The 11,410-nt window shown below is 35.7% G+C and overlaps 1 pseudogene; it reads left to right on the top strand.

Moving 5' to 3' along the window:
- The first annotated feature begins 451 nt into the window (after positions 1-451).
- Positions 452-1,345, top strand: LOC103240222 (DNA-directed RNA polymerases I and III subunit RPAC2-like; annotated as a pseudogene).
- The last annotated feature ends 10,065 nt before the right edge of the window (positions 1,346-11,410 follow it).

Consider the following 11,410-nt stretch of genomic DNA (forward strand, 5'->3'; position numbering starts at 1 on the left):
ATGTTTCTACCTTTTCCATATTAAAGCATCTAACATCTTAATCATACATATTTTAAACCTCCTGTCTGATAGTTTCAATATCTAGATCACCTGTGAATCTAGATGTGTTCATTGCTTTGTCTCTTCATGAGGGCTTTTGTTCCATTGATTTCTGTGTATCTCATAAATTTGTGATTGTGAGACATAGTGTGTTTAACAGTGAGCCTAAGGAAAATAATAGTTATGCCTGGAAAGTTGAATCAATTTAATTAAGAGCTGGGTTTTTAATTTATTATTATTGCCATGGTTACCTTCAGTGCATCATCAGCTTCAAATTCCTCTGGCATTATCTTTCATTTTTTATTAATATAATTGAGTTGCTTGCCATTTCTAAACCAATTACTAGCAAGGAAAATGGAATTACCATGACTGATTTAGACTAGCAAGTGGGAGCAATTCCCTGAGTCCATGGATGGATCCAGATTCCCAGCAGCATTTAGCTATCCAGTTTCCTAAGAATGCCATGGTTTTGTTAGTAAAAAGAAAGAGAGAAATGACTATTAGGTATACAGTCAACTTTTAAGTTCATGCCAAGACTAAAGCATGGTGACTTTTGTAGATCACCTTAACTCTTACGTTTACAACTGCATGTCTGGCTTTAAGAACTTGCCACTCTGATGACAAGATGGAGAGCTAAACCTTAATAAGAAGTTTTCTTCCTGCTTCGCCTCCATACCTCACATTATGGGACAGAGCCCCTGATCCACCAGCACCACCTGAGGGTCTAGAAACCACCCCAGCGATAGAAGAGGACCAGGAGCTGGAGAGAAAAATATCTGGATTGAAGACTTCAATGGCTGAAGGTGAGAGGAAGACAGCCCTGGAAATGGTCCAGGCAACTGGAACAGATAGACACTGTATGACACTTGTATTGCACGAGGAAGACCATACCCTAGGAAATTCTCTACATTACATGATCATGAAGAACCCAGAAGTGGAATTTTATGGTACACTACGACCCATCCTTCAGAGAGCAAAATTAATTTATGCATTCAGACTGGAGGTACCCTTCCAGCTGTTGAGCCATTTCAGAGAGGCCTGAATGAACTCATGAATGTCTGCAAACATGTGATTGACAAGTTTGAGGCCAGCATAAAGGACTATAAGTATCAAAAAGCAAGCAGAAACGAATCCACATTCTAGTCCCTTATGCAGTATACAAGGAGAACTGTCCTCTAGGATATTCTCTTCCTGATGGTGCAGAACCCAGAATTAGAAGTTTGTGGTTACAGCATACTCTGTTCTTCAGAAAGGCATGATTCTAGCTGTTGACCCCTTGCAGCCGTTGGAATCTCTGCAAGAACCTCTGTATTCTTCTAATAAATTCCCTCTTGTATTTTTTTTTTTTAAAGAAGTTTTGCAGAACCCAGGCCCATTTATATTTCTTACTCTAAAATGCCACCTTGTAATATCTGGTCCAGCTGTGTCCTTGAATATATGCTGAAGTCACAGATTCTTCTACAGTATATTGGACTGGGTGATGGTGAAAAGGGAGATTTGGTTTATGCTTTTCCTAGAATAGTAGCTCTCAAACTCTAATGATGCATCTGCGCAATCACTCTCTTCCTGGCATATTCTCAAAATAAAAATAACTAACATTCATATATTTACCAATCATGAAACTCTTTTGCATATTAAGCTCCCCCAAACACAACAACAACAAATGAGCCAGCTAACAATCAACTGCCCACGTTATTTATACCAAAACATCCTGCCTCTAATTTGTTGTACCTTCATCATCTAGGTGATGTCACCCTTTCCTTTTATTGATCCTTCTCTTTAAGTTTTTTCCCAGCATGTGCCTAGTACCTTCCTAATATTTATGGTTATCCAATCAGAATTTCTTAAAGTGCTGCAAATTATTTTCCCCACGATTCTTATTAAAGTTACTGTCTTAGTCCATTTTCTCTTATTATAGCAGACTACCACAAGTTGGGTAATGTAAAAAACATGAAAGTTTATTTAGCTCCTGACTCTGGAGGCTGGGAAGTCTAAGAGCATGGTGTCAATATATGCTGAGGGCCTTTTGCTGTATTGTAACATGGAAGAAGGAATCACATGGCAAGAAGGCAAAAGCAAGAGAGCCAGAGACAGCTTACTTTTATAACAGCCATTCTCAAACACAGCCACTTCCGTGATGATAAACCCACTCCCATTGATAGCAACATTAATCCATTAATGAGTGCAGAGGGATTACATTTTCAACACATGAATTTTTGCGGGACACATTCAAACATTACAAATTCCTATTTATGAGTGCCCTGGCTTCAAACTATTTGTAAGGAGGGAAATTCTTCTTCCCGACTCACATCAAGATGTAAATTATTGATAAAATGTAGTGATGGGATAAAAAATGAATTAGGTGTTTTCTTATATCTTTGTAAATGATTCAAACCTGAGTTAGGTATTATTTTACTGCAAGTTTTTGAGAAAACATAAAATTCTGTACATAGTCAGGTAAAATGCAATCACCACTTTGTCTTTTAAAGTCTAAAAGAGTTTTTAATTGATAGTGATTATGGAAAACATATATTGTTATTATAATAGATGTCTTAGTTCATATCATGCTTATGTTTACTTAAAATGGAATATTTCAAAGAAAAAATACAACTAGGCTTAAATTTTATATTATTTACTTCCATGACTGTATGTGTCCTGCAATTGTCAAAATGTTCTGTGGCTTTGGGGATGCAGCAGAGGAAAATTGAGGCTATGCCTTTGTCAAATGACATTAGTCCATAAAATACTCATAGTTCCTTATATTTCTTTTAATATTTTGTGACACATTATGGAGGTATAGACTGTTACACAGTTTCCCTTCAGCAAGGATTTAGAGGAAAAGCTGCTCTATCTATCTATGAAGCCAGTCCCCAGTTCTCAAACATTATTTGCACATTAATCTCATCAAAGAAAAATTTGAACTTTATGAGACCTTTTCAGAAACCTCAAAGGCTATCAATGTCTTTAAAAAGATAAGAAGGGGCTGAGCGCAGTGGCTCATGCCTGTAATCCCAACACTGGGAGGACAAAACGGGTGAACTGCTGAGCTCAGGAGTTTGAGACTAACCTGGGTGTTTTAACATGGTGAAACCCTGTCTCTATCAGCAATTCAAAAATTAGCTGGGTGTCATGGCCCCCATCTGTGCTCCCAGCTACTCAGAGGCTGAGGTGGGAGGATCATTGAAGCCCAGAAGTTGAGGCTGCAGTGAGCAGTCATTGTACCACTGCATGTCAGCCTGGGTGACAAAGTAAGACCCTGTCTAAAAAAAAAAAAAAAAAAAAAAAAAGATAAAGATAAGATAAGATGGGGGTGGTGAAGGAAGATCTTTGCCAGGAAACAAGAAATACCCTGGGGCACAAATGTTTGGCATCCTCTCCTCGCAAGCCATATTGGTCTAATATCTTACTATCTCTCATCTAACCAACAACAATAGTCTCTGAATGATCTTGATTCCACTCTTGAGCTTCCATGTCTGCTTTCCACACTGAAGTCAGAGAGGTCTTTAAACATTTTTAAATGATATAAATGATATGATATAACATTTTATTTTTACTACTTTTACTATTTTACTACTCTAGCCTTCTTTCTGCTACCTGAGCACATCAATCTGATTCTAATTTCAGGGACATTTCACTGCCACTCCCTTAACCCAGAATTCTATTTATGCTTTTCATGTTTAACTTTTGTGAGTACTATAAATATATATGTGTATACATGTGTGTGTGTATATATATATATATTTATGGGGTAGATGAGATGTTGTGACACAGGCATGCAATGCGTAATAATCACATCATGGAAAATGGGGTGTCCATCTCCTTAAATATTTATCATTGTGTTACAAACAATCCAATTATACTCTTCTAGTTATTTTTGAAATGTACAATTAAATTATTATTGAGTATAGTCATCCTGTTGTGCTATTGAATAGGTCTTATTCACTCTATTTTACACTCATTAACCATCCCCAACTCCCCTCCACGCCCACTCACCTCACCCTTCCACTACCCTTCACAGCCTCTGATAATGATCCTTCTATCCTCTATCTCCATGAGTTCAATTGTTTTTAATTTAGATCTCATAAATAAGTGAGAACATATGATGTTAGACTTTCTGTGCCTGGCTTAATTAACTTCACAGAAAGATCTCCAGTTCCATCTATGTTGTTGCAAATGACAGAATGTCATTCTTTTTATGACTGAATAGTACTCCATTGTGTTGATAAGTGAAAAAGTTCAGCCAAATTAAATTTAAAGGAGTTTAATAGAGCAACAAACAATTTGTGAATTGAGCAGCCTCCAGAGCTAGAGTAGGCTCGGAGATGCCAGTGCAGTCATGTGGTAGAAGAAGATTTATGGACAGGAAAAGAAAGTGACTTACAGAAAATGAAAGTGAGGTACAGAAACAGCTGGATTGGTTACAGCTTGGCTTTTGCCTCATTTAAACATGAGTTGAACAGTTGGCTACATTTGATTGGCTAAAAGTTGGTGATTGGCACAAGTGTAGGCTATGATGTATTTACACCTCCACTTGTTCACAATGTACAGAAAAGCCTTTAGATTGAAATTAAAATATGTAAGGAGGCAGCTTTAGGCTAAATTTGATTAAGCAATTCTTCCCTTTTGGTCATCTTCTCAATTTTGAGAGACTGACCAAAACTGTAGTCATTGATGTCACTATCACCATTGTAAATGTATTTATTTGGTCTTGAAACCCTCTTGGAAACAGTAGAACAGTGGGTTTTGCAAGGTGGGAACAAAGACTTCAGGCTATTATTTTTTTAAGGGTTAGAGTAGAAGGTACCTCCTTATGCTGGAATATCTTGTTAACAGGATAAAACAAACAAGGAAACAAAAAACAGGACCTGGTATGTTCTGGATATGTGTTTTCTCCAAGTCTTAGTGTGACTATGTCACATTTAACATGAGTGACTCCATTTTGGTTTGGTCTGACCCACTGGGGCCTAGTGCATTACCTCAGTCCAAAACAATAGCCTCCCATAATTTTGTTTAAAAATTCCCCCCACTTTGGTCAGGTTCTCACTTAGGCAAAAGTGTGTCCAAACCTTAAGGTCTTAGCAGCACTCTGTTACCATCATTTTGGGTTTTTGGTCTCAGCATGTCATTCATAGGGTACAGTGCTCTCATGGTCTCACATTTCCTTCAGCTCTTGTCATTCCAGTTAAAGAGAGACCATTTGATATTCTGGAGATGGCCGCATGCAAACATTTAAAACTTTTGAGAGGATATAGTGCACCAGGGAGACTACTGTTATGACTATCAGGAGGATAACCCAAGAGTTTGGAGTATGCTCCTTAGCCAGAATCCCCATAAACCAAACCACCTAAAATTAAATAGATCAGAGAATTAGCTAGATAAACAGTCTACTTGCTTAACTAAGCAGTCTCTTAGTTTATCCCCTACAACTGAATCTCTATAATCTACATTTGATGTATTTCTCCATAGACCACAAGTGCCAGCAGCTGCACAGATACTTCTGTTTAGCCAGTAAGTAATCTAGAGCAATTCTATTATTTACCATAACTTTCACAAGAGATTTTAAAGTCTGTTATGTACCATGGCCTTTCCAGTAGAATCTTCTATAGAGCATATAATGAGGTATTCATTTATAATCATTGCCTCTTTTACTCCAAACTATGGAACAAAAGACCTAACAAATGAAGTGCTTCTGGAAGAGTGAAGGCCTCCTGACAATGTTCTCTTTAACCCATGGTGTGGGTAAAGAGGAGTAAACCAACGTTTTGTTTCTGACTGATTATGGGACACTAAATCTACCATTAAAGTTTCTTACTTATGCTGAGTCTTCCTCTTTCATCTATCAAGTGTAAGGTTATCTATGTATAAGGCTGGCTGCAAAATCCTTCACAAATGAAAGTATACCCCATGAGTGCACACAATGGATCCCTTTTTCACTTCTATTTTCCATAAAGGCATAAACAAGGAAAAAATATTCAAAGATAAGAGTCTCATGACACTAGAAGTCTTAATCCATGATCCTGGGAAATGCTGTTCACATCAAGGATGCCATCTTTTTGGAGGGAGAAACATCCCTGATTAGCTTTACCTTAAGGAAATTTTGAAGTTCCAAGAGTGTGGAGGGAGCCTTCTCAGGGATTGTAAGATTATGAACCCAAGGTTCAAGGTCTTAAAGTCTTGCTGCAGTGTGGATGGCAAGGGCAGTCTTTCTCATATGTTCTCAGAAGATCCAATCTTCAGGTTCTGGATTGTGAGTCATCAGTCAGTGAATCGTCAAAAGCTTTCTTTACCTGGGGAAAATACACCGTGGCATAATGATATACTGTCATAACATCAGCCCCATGGGAAAACTTTTATATGACCAGAAAATATGCATTGAAAATCACAATTGAATGAGATACTTCTATAAATGTTTAAATGGCCCATCAGGTAGCTAAATGTACCTGAAACTGTCTTCCCAGGAATATGGGTTTCACAAACCAAACATTGGTCTTAAACTAATTTAGCAATTTAGAAGTTATCACACCAACATATACTTAATCTGGATAAATTTATCTTTTCCATGATGAGTCATGGAATATGGAACTTTTAATAACAAAAGCTTTAAGGACTCAGGAAGGACAAGGTGTCCATCCTGGTTCTTCACGAGCCCATGTTTAACATTAACTTATGCCCTTTTGAATACTGGTTATTTCTCCAATTTAGGTGCATAGCACTGATAATTGATGGGTTATCATAGGTAATTTGACTTAGACCATGGAGTTTATTTAAATTGTATGTATAAACAATTTCAGTATTGGCTGATTTAGCATGAAAATCTGGCAATGTATTTACTTTGTATTCAATTAATTTTTGTGCTACTTGGGGTGGCAGTTTTATAAAGTAGTGAGTCTTTTTTATTAAAATTCCAGGAATTTTTACCCACTTCAAATGATCTGATTCTAAATTTACCAGAAACCCGTATTCTAGCAATCTTTTTAGGATCCTTTCCATTCTTTCATGAAACTCCTGAAAGACACCACATTCTAGGATTTTGCATGCTTAAAGTTTTCAAAAACTGCATCAGCATTAAGCAATTAGCTGTGGAAATGACTTTAAATAGTCACAGTTAAAGATACAATTGACAAGGAAATTTGGTTATTTCTGTGGTCAACAATAACTTAACCATAATTATGATTGATGGATATACTCAAACATATTAGAATTTTAGAAATCCCATTCAATTTTGGAACGTGTATTAACATTCATTAAAATATAACCTGATGAAAATTAAACATTATTTTTTTTATTTTGACAATACTTTCCATGTAACTTAACATGTCAAATAATCCTGTTTACCTCTCTTTTTGATGTTTCAGGGGCACTCTGTAGCATCCCAAAGTTAGAGGTCATAAAAGACAATTTTGAAGCTGAAATTTGATTTGGGGAAGGCTGTCAATATGTTAGTGGTTTAAAACACTTGATATTATAAAATAGAGTTCCAGGTCACCATAAGTCATTCATTTAGCCAAAATTATGACTCAAAAATTTTATAAAGGCAAAACTCATTGACAGAGGGAAGACTTAGCTTTCCAAACAATCTGTCTCTTGTCTTTCTCTTATTTTTCCTGTAGTTTATTCAAAAGACAAATAAAAATATTGCATTGCCCTTTAATATTACATTAAAATCTTGTTCAAGAGAGAAAGCCCAATCTCACTCTTGCATTAGTGTACCATTAATGTCAATCCCAATCTTTAATAAAACCTTATAGAAAAATCTATTCAATCTTAATCAGTTTGATCATAAGGTGAAATACTCATAAATGTTTTATAACCCTTTAAAAATAAAAGCACATCAGTGCTCTAAGAAAACCCTGTTGTGCTATTATTCCAATGTTCAATGTATGGGAAAACTGGATAATACATATTTAAATATAGCCAATATGTTCACACACAGAGTTTTTTTTTTTTTTTTTTTTTTTTTTTTTTACAAAATTGTTCGCAAACCTTCTAAAACTTGATCAAACCTTCAGCTTTATTGTATTTAACTTAAAACAATCCTTTATCCTTTCAATCTAGACAAAAAAAATTACATTCCTATGTCTCCTTAAAATCTTTTACCAAAAGCACATTTCACTTTCCTCACACACCTTGCATGTAAAACTGTTTTTTCAGTAGTCTCAATTACATGGTACAATGTTAACTCTTAGCAATTTTTATTTTTGTTGAAAAACCTGGTAAGTAATTTTAATTATGTACTAGATGTGGAGCCTAGAGCACCAGACAGAAGTGCAGATAAAGTCTGACTCCAGCATAGCCAGGGCGTTTGGCTAACTCCACATGTCTCCTTACTTTACCTAGATTCTAATTCCCGGGGTTCCTTGAGGAAAACAAAGGTTTTTTTCAAAACCTGTGGTGTCTTTTTTTTTTCCAAGGAGTTCCCAGCCATTAGAAATGATCTTGGGTCCTCTCATATGGCCATCAAGAGTGGGAAGAAGACAAAATTGAGAAAAACAATTCAGTTGACTGAGAATAAAAAGATCTTTTTTTTCTAGAAAAACACCACCCAAGAAGAGAAAAAAAATATATATGAAGGTCTTTTAAATATATATATATGGAGATATATATATATATATATAAAAAAAAATAAAATCTTGGATATCCACTTTCAATTAAGCTGACTTTTAACTATTGCCCTCTTACTATGAGACTAGCCAGACCAAATGGCCAATATTTCTGGTTTTGAATTTTACCAAAAGTAACTTCCCAGGTTCTCAGAGAAAAGAAAATTCAAGACAGAAAGTAAGAAGTTGTTCACGGAAAGGAAGAAAATCAATAAATGACAAAAGTCACAGAGATATCAAACCAGAAAGGACTCATTCTTTAAGCCAGGAATTACCTCAGAACCTGGGCACAATTGTGAAAAAACAAAGCTTTAGCTACTGAGTCAAGTGTAGTCAATTTTGAGCTTGCGAAGTCTTTTAACTGTTCAAGATAATTTTTAAAGCTAACTATGACATGAATCCCCAGATTCCTGTTCCCTGGATGGCAGAGAACAAGAGAAAGTACTGTCTTGTGGTTACAAGGTCAAGCTCCCAAGGACATAAACAAGATGAGAGGGAAACCTCATCTAGTTTCAAGGATCTGCAGCAAAGTTAGTAACTGATAAGTTTGCTGGGCTGGCTTGAACAGCCAGCTTACAGGGGTCCTAATCCCACATTCTATTCTATGGTACCCCTCTTTATAACAGAATGACACAGAAAGAAAATTCATAGCACAAAGTACACTAGATTTGCTTCAGCTTTAGTGAGGTACAGTAACAGCTGGATTTGTTACAGCTCAGCATTTGCCTCATTTGAACATGATTCAAACAGTTGGCTCCATTTGATTGGCCAAAACTCAGTGACTGGCACAAATGTAGGCTACAGTCTGTTTACACTTTCATTTATTATAGTTCCTGATGTACAGAAAAACCTTTAGGAATGATATGATTTGGCTGTGTCTCCACCCAAATCTCATTTTAAATTGTAGTTCCCATAATTACTTTGTGTTGTGGGAGGGATCCAGTAGAAGATTATTGAATCATGGGGGCAGGTTCCCCCCTACTGTTCTCATGGTAGTGAATAAGTCTCAAGAGATCTGATGGTTTTATAAGGGGTTTCTCCTTTCACTTGACTCTCATTCTTTCCTTGCCTGCTGCCATGTAAAACTGACTTTCGTCTTCCATCATGATTGCGAGGCCTCACCAGCCACCTGGAACTATGAGTCCATTAAACCTCTTTTCCATTAAACCAGTCTTGAGTATATCCAGTCTTGGGTACGTATTTATTAGCAGCATGAAATCGACTAACATAAGGCAGAACTTAAAATATGTAAGCAGGCAGATTTAGGCTAAACTTGATTTAACAGTATATGTGTACCACATTTTCTTCCACATTTTCTTTATCCATTCATCTGTTGATGGACACTTAGGTTGCTTCCAAGTGTTCGCTATCATGAGCAGTGCTGCAACAAACATAGGAGTGCAGATATCTCTTTGATATACTGGTTTCTTTTAGTTGGGGTATATATCCAGCAGTAGAATTGCTGGATCACATGGTAGCTCTACTTTTATTTTTTCAGGAACCTTCAAATGCACTGTATTGTGGTTGTACTAATTTACATTTCCACCAACAGTGTACAGGATTCCCTGTACAGGATTCTCTTCACATCCTTGACAGAATTTGTTATTGCTTGTCTTTTGGATATAAACCATTTTCACTAGGGTGATATGAAATCTCATTATATTTTTAATTTGCATTATTCTGATGATCAGTGATGTTGAGTACCTTTTCATGTACCTGTTTGCTATTTGTCTTCTTTGAGAAATTTCTATTCAGATCTTTTGCCCATTTTTAAATCAGATTATTAGATTTTTTTCCATTGAATTATTTGAACTCCTTATATGTTCTGGTTATTAATCTCTTGTAAGCTTACAAATATTTTCTCCCATTCTGTCGGTTGTCTCTTTATTTTGTCGATTGTTTCCTTTGCTATACAGAAGCTTTTTAACTTGATGTGATTACATGTGTCAAATTTAGCTTTGGTTGCCTATACCTGTGGGATATTACTTAACAATTTTTTTTTTTTTTTTTTTTTTTTTTTTTTTTTTTTTTGCCAGTTCATTGCCTTGGAGAGTTTTTCCAATGTTTTCTTTTAGTAGTTTCATAGCTTGATGTTGTTAAGTATATAATCCATTTTTATTTTATTTTTTTATATGGCAAGAGATATGGGTCTAGTTTCATTCTTCTGCATATGGATATCCAATTTCCTAGCACCATTTATTGAAGAGATTGTTTTCCCCCCAGTGTATGTTTTTGGTATTGTTGTCAAAAATGAGTTCATTATAGGTGAATGGATTTGTTTCTGGGTTTTCTATTCTGTTCCTTTGGTCTATGTGTCTATTATTATGCCAGGATCATGCTGTTTTGGTTACTATAACTCTGTATTATAATTTAAAGTCAGGTAATGTGATTCCTCCAGTTGTGTTCTTTGGCTTAGGATAACTTTGGCTATTCTGGGTCTTTTGTAATTCCATATAAATTTTAGGACTGCGTTTTCTATTTCTGTGAAGAATGTCACTGATATTTTGATAGGTATTGTATTAAATCTGTAGACATCCTTGGGTAGTATGGACATTTTAATAATAATGATATTGCCAGTTCATAAATATGGAATATCTTTTGATTTTTTGTGTCCTTTTCAACTTCTTTCACCAATGTTTTATAGTTTTCATCATAGAGAGCATTCACTTCTTTGCGTTAGTTTATTCCTAGGTATTTTATTTTATTTATAGCTATCGTAAATGACCTCACTCATCTTTTGCTTGTTTGAGAAAGTCTTTATCTCTCCTTCA

The sequence above is a fragment of the Chlorocebus sabaeus genome, chromosome 13, assembly GCF_047675955.1.
Source record: "Chlorocebus sabaeus isolate Y175 chromosome 13, mChlSab1.0.hap1, whole genome shotgun sequence".
Classification (NCBI taxonomy): Eukaryota; Metazoa; Chordata; class Mammalia; order Primates; family Cercopithecidae; genus Chlorocebus; species Chlorocebus sabaeus.